Here is a 6,313-nt window from a genome sequence, read left to right as displayed (position 1 = left end):
CCATGACTGGAGTACAGGTATGGAAGGATATGTGCTGTTTAGGAAAGACCGATGCAAAGGTAAAGGTGGGGGAGTAGCATTGTATATCAATAATGAGGTGAAATGTAACGAAATAACTAGCAATGCAATGGATAATACGGAGTCTGTTTGGGCAATGGTCACATTGGGGAAGAAAACTACTAGAGCCTCCCCTGGGATAGTGATTGGGGTGTGCTATAGACCGCCGGGATCTAGCCTGGATATGGATAGAGAGCTCTTTAATGTTTTTAAGGAGGTAAATACTAATAGGAACTGTTTGATCATGGGGGACTTTAACTTCCCGGATATAGATTGGGAAACAAATGCTAGTAAAAATAATAGGGCTCAGCTTTTCCTAGACGTGATAGCTGATGAATTCCTTCATCAAGTAGTTGCTGAACCGACGAGGGGGGATGCCATTTTAGATCTGATTTTGGTGAGTAATGAGGACCTTGTTGAGGAAATAGTTGTAGGGGACAACCTTGGCTCGAGTGATCATGAGCTAATTCGTTTCAAAATAAATGGGAGGATAATCAAAATTGCATCTGAGACTAAGGTATACAATTTCAAAAGGGCTAACTTTACTAAATTAAGGCGACTAGTTAGGGAAGTGGATTGGACTAACATATTTAGGGATCTAAAGGCAGATGATGCCTGGGGTTATTTCAGGTTGAAGTTGCAGGAGTTGTCAGAGGCATGTATCCCGAGAAAGGGAAAACAGCTCGTAGGTAGCAGTTTTAGACCGAGCTGGATGAGCAAGCATCTTAGAGGGGTAATTAAGAAAAAACAGAAAGCGTACAAGGAGTGGAAAATGGGAGGGATCAGCAAAGAAACCTACCTTATTGAGGTCAGAGGGTGTAGGGAAGCAGTGAGAAAGGCAAAGAGCCGGGTGGAGATGGACCTAGCGAAGGGGATTAAAACCAATAGCAAAAGGTTTTTTAGCCATATAAATAGGAAGAAAACCAAGAATGAAGAAGTAGGACCGCTTAAAACTTTAAACGGAGTGGAGATTAGGGATAATCTTGGAATGGCACAATATCTGAACGAATATTTTGCCTCGGTCTTTAATGAGGCTAATGAAGGGCTAAGGAATAGTGATAGAGGGACTGAAGAGAATGAAGATATGGGGGTAGACATTACGGTATCTGAGGTAGAAGCCAAACTTGAACAGCTAAACGGAAGTAAATCGGGGGGCCCGGATAATCTACATCCTAGAATATTAAGGGAATTGGCGAGTGAAATTGCAAGCCCGTTAGCGATGATTTTTAATAAATCTCTAAACTCGGGGGTTGTACCGTTTGACTGGAGATTAGCTAATATAGTTCCTATATTCAAGAAGGGGAAAAAAAGTGACCCGGGTAACTACAGGCCTGTTAGTTTAACATCTGTAGTATGCAAAGTCATGGAAAAATTTTAAAGGAGAGAGTGGTTACGGAGCATGAGGCCGATGGCAACTGGGACAAATTACAGCATGGATTTACGAAAGGTAGATCGTGCCAAACCAACCTGATCTCCTTCTTTGAGAAAGTAACAGATTTTTTAGACAAGGGAAATGCGGTGGATCTAATATATCTTGATTTCAGTAAGGCGTTTGATACGGTACCGCATGAGGAATTACTGGTTAAATTGGAAAAGATGGGGATCGAAATGAAAATCCAGAGGTGGATAAGGAGCTGGTTAAAGGGGAGACTGCAGAGGGTCGTATTGAAGGGGGAACTGTCGGATTGGAGGTGGGTTACCAGTGGAGTTCCTCAAGGTTCGGTTTTGGGTCCGATTTTATTCAATCTATTTATTGCTGACCTGGGAACCAAGAGTAGGAGTGGGCTGATAAAGTTTGCGGATGACACCAAGTTGGGAGGTATTGCAAATTCGGAAAAGGATCGGGATATCCTCCAGGGAGATTTGGATGACCTTGTAAACTGGAGTATTAGTAACAGGATGAAATTCAATAGTGAGAAGTGTAAGGTGTTATGCATTTAGGGATGACTAACAAGAACTTTAGTTATAAGCTGGGGACGCACCAGTTGGAAGTAACGGAGGAGGAGAAGGACCTAGGAGTCCTGGTTGATCGTAGGATGACTATGAGTAGGCAATGTGATGTGGCCGTTAAAAAAGCTAATGCGGTCTTGGGATGTATTAGGCGAGGTATTTCTAGTAGGGATAAGGAGGTGCTAGTCCCGTTATATAAGGCGTTGGTAAGACCTCATTTGGAGTATTGTGTGCAGTTTTGGTCTCCCATGTTTAAGAAGGATGAATTCAAACTGGAACGGGTACAAAGAAGGGCCACTAGAATGATCCGAGGAATGGAAAGCCTGTCGTATGAAATGAGACTTGAGGAGCTCGGTTTGTTTTCCTTAACCAAAAGAAGGATAAGAGGAGATATGATTGCACTCTTTAAATATATCAGAGGGATAAATACCAGGGAAGGAGAGGAATTATTTCAGCTCAGTGCTAATGTGGACATGAGGACAAACGGATATAAATTGTCAGTCAGGAAATTTAGGCTTGAAATTAGACGAAGGTTTCTAACCATCAGAGGAGTGCAATTCTGGAACAGCCTTCCGAAGGAAACAGTGGGGACAAAGGACCTCCATGACTTTAAGATTAAGCTAGATAAGTTTATGGAGGAGATAGTATGATAGGATAACGGGCTTAGTCAATAGGTCAATTAAGTGCCACACTGGTAATTAGTACAATGGGTCAATGATAGGATATTGTTAGCCTTTTTCCAGAGGGTATGGCTGGAGAGTCTTGCCCGCATGCTCGGGGTTCAGCTGACCGCCATATTTGGGGTCGGGAAGGAATTGTCCTCCAGGGTAGATTGGCAGTGGCCCTGGAGGTTTTTCGCCTTCCTCCGAAGCATGGGGTAGGGGTCACTTGCTTAAGGAGTGGGTGGATCGGCTTATGTGGCCTGCATCTTGCAGGAGGTCAGACTAGATGATCATAATGGTCCCTTCTGATCTTGAATTCTATGATTCTATGATATAATACTTGTTTGCAGTAGCACCTAAAGGTGCCATCAGGGGTGGGAGCTCATTGTGCTAGGCCTGTACACATATAGAAAGATATGGTTCCTGACCTGAAGAGCATACAGTTTAAAGAGAAAAGAGGAAATCAAAGGGGATGAGGGTAGGGATACATACAATTTTTATGTACATTTCCTCTTTTGTATTGTTGTGTCAGTTATTCCCATCTGTCCCTAATTAGCCATTATGCCATTAATTGGCTGATTTTATATGAAAGCTATTAGTACTAGTGTTCACAAAGGAGCAGAGCAAATAAAACACCATTTTAAGGGAGTCTGATTCAGTATATTACTACTGAATGGCTGTGAATCATCATATAAAATACATTTGGTTTCATTTCCAAGCCAGCCATTTTAACTTCTATCAAAGCTGATATTTAAAATGTATGGATCTTCATTTCTCTCTGCTAGGTTACACAGGAAACGCCCCTCTGGCTTGTGAAAAATGTAAAACACAAAAAGCAGCTTGGATACATGCCATTTGGCAATGCCCAGTGATCAAACGCTTTTGGAAGACTATGGAGGCAGCACCCAGCATCCAACTGCTGACTGACCTTTTGACTCTTTTACTAGGAGATCAAAACTGGAATGTAAAAGCTGCATTGCCCCCATTTGTGACTTTAAGATATTACATGATTGGTGGCTCAGCACTGCATAATATCTTAATGTTTTGGTAAAAATCATTCCTCATTTTTAAAACTCTGCTATGAAATGTTGCTACTCTTTATCCCCTTTTGAACACTGATGGTTGAACTCAAAGTAACCACAGAGGAGTTAAGTTTATCAGATCCGAACTCCTTTTATTCAAGAGTCCCAGCTGGCTCTCTATTTACATTGAGGACATTTAATTTTCATTTGTGTTTAAGATGCAGCTCATCTAGTAGGATTTAAATGTAGATGATGATGTCTTTTGATATTCATCGTTGCCTTCTGGTTTAATTGCCCGTTGATTCCTTTCTTTATCATCTGATCTACATTCCACTCTGAGGGTGGGAGGGGGTGTTATTTTTTGTAAAGTTTATTCAGTGTTTGAGGTATCCCTGTATTAAAACTATACCTACATTGTATATTTATACAGAAAAACATCACATATAATTATACAGCTTGCTGAATACAATAATAAGACCGACACAGTCTGACCATCTTGAGGAAATGTTGCACAGCCTTCCTCTCTGAGAAAGCCTTTCCACCCTGAGTGACACTTGCAATTCAAACACTCCTTTTACTCCCAACCTGCCTTATCAAAAATCCCCCCCTAGCCTACACAGAGTTTTCACCCCATAAAGCAATGCCAGAGACTCTTTGAAGTCCACTAGGAACTTTGTTGTTATATTTATTTTATATGGAAGGCACTCGGATAGTATGGTGATGAGCAGCAGTAAACAACTTTAAGACAGATAAATAATAAGCTTAAACCAGGTTTCCATACTTCAAAAATAATTCAGGAATCTTTCAAGATCTGCTGACTATCAGAAGTTTTACAATATATTCGCTCCAATCATTCTTTCTGCGTTGACCTTAGGTTTATTAAATATGATTTCACAAGTAAAACTAGCACATTAAGTGATATTATATGTTTAATTCCTTTGCTAAGTTTTGCTTGCTTTCGTAAAGTGGCTGCTTTTAGTTTATACTTTTCATTGAAGTTACATTTTGATTATTTCTACAGATGGCCAAACAAAAAAACTATTAGAGCGTTTTTAGAACACGAGGGAAATAAAATCCTCCAAATTCTCCAGGCTTAACAAGACTCAGGCAGGCTTCTATTGCTTTCCACCATTGAGTGACGCATCAGTTCTTGGCATTGGATACGGTGGTGCGAAACTATTGTTTCTGGTAAGTTAAAAAAAAATCAAAGAGAAAAAATATTAAGTACTTATAAGAGCCATCGTAAGTCTCATAAAACTGGCTAAGTGAGAACAGAATAATATTCACCAATTTGTGGTCATGGATTTATAGATATGAATATTTTACTGCTCTATCAATGTACCTCTCTCTCTCCCTGTCTGGTGATCATCTTCATCTCCATCTTCTCTGTTATTTTATGGTCCCATCCGAAGGGAGTCTTTGACTTCAGTGGCCTTTGGGAAAGGAAAAAAGGCAACTTGAGCTTCAGTAAATTTGTGCTGAATAGAAATCAGTTGAAAAAAGTTTCAATTGTTATGCAAGAAAAGGAATGAGAGGACATAGGGCTATGGTCATATAAAAAATAGAGATCAGGCGCTATATGTTTTGCATGATGGTAGGGGAGTTATCTGCAAAACTCTGATTTAATGTTAACCACTTCCTTCATACTAGCAATGAAGAGCTGGAAAATGAACCTAGGCCTCCTGACTTCCACTCAGTTCCGTACCTGCTGGACCACAGATATCCTGACACAATGTATCTAGCAGACTAGGCAGCAGAAAATGATTAATGGAAAATCTTTTGCTTGACCGCTGATGTTCACCCCCTCTGCTCCTTTACTTCCTGCACTGGCCGAACACCTACGACTTCCGTATACGGTTGCCAACAGTCCCTTACTACAAGGAACGTCCCTTATTTTTTCATCTCTGTACATAGGTACTGGAACTGGGGGTGCTACCGCACCCCCTGGCTTGAAGTGGTTTTCATCAAAAACAGGGTTTACAGTTGAGTTCAATGACTCTCAGCACCCCCACTATAAAAATTCTTCCAGCGTCCCTGTGACTCTGTACAACAAGATCGGGAGTTGTTGAGTGCTGCAAAAAGCAGCAAGAAATACCCCTGGCAACTGTAGGTCAGTACTGTGTATTATTATTAATATTAATAATGATAATAATGGGAGGCAGGTGGGGTGGGAGTTCTAAGAAAAGAGTCCCTTATATTTTAAATACAGTATTGGCAACCCTAGGAGTTTCCCTTTCTAAAGACTTTTGAGAGATTCCTATATTTCTACACTTGTTTTCTGAAACTTATGTTGCTTCATGCCTACAGTCAACATAAATATCTTTGAAGTGACACCAAGCCGAGCTTTTCAAAGTGAGTTGTGATTTTGGGTACCTAAACTGATATGCCTTAAAAGGGGGCCATATTTCTTAAATTGCTGAGCATGTGCCCTCTGAAAATCAGGCACCTTTAAAGCATTTCAAAGTTGGGCACCCAAAAATTGAGTAACCCAAAATTACTAGTGCCTTTTGAAAACCTCAGCCCCAGTTTTCAGGGAGGTGTTGAAGCAGTGCACCTTAGAAAGCAGCCTTTGAAAATCAGCACATACAGTAACATAATCAGCTGTGATTAGAAATCTTAACA

The 6,313-nt window shown here is 40.6% G+C and overlaps 1 long non-coding RNA gene across 1 annotated transcript in view; it reads right to left on the bottom strand.

Annotated features, from left to right (window-relative positions):
- Positions 1-4,297: 4,297 nt before the first annotated feature.
- The window catches only part of LOC120402423, a 30,879-nt gene continuing 28,863 nt past the window's right edge, over positions 4,298-6,313 (bottom strand). Inside the window, exons 3-4 of the long non-coding RNA XR_005597233.1 lie at positions 5,034-5,124; positions 4,298-4,876 (exon numbers count right to left, since the gene is read on the bottom strand). This is a non-coding gene — a long non-coding RNA (uncharacterized LOC120402423). The remainder of the gene's footprint in view (positions 4,877-5,033; positions 5,125-6,313) is intronic.

This window comes from Mauremys reevesii, linkage group 3, assembly GCF_016161935.1.
Source record: "Mauremys reevesii isolate NIE-2019 linkage group 3, ASM1616193v1, whole genome shotgun sequence".
NCBI classification, from domain to species: Eukaryota; Metazoa; Chordata; order Testudines; family Geoemydidae; genus Mauremys; species Mauremys reevesii.
Note: the sequence above shows the minus strand (reverse complement) of the source record. Positions and strands in the feature narration are given on the sequence as shown.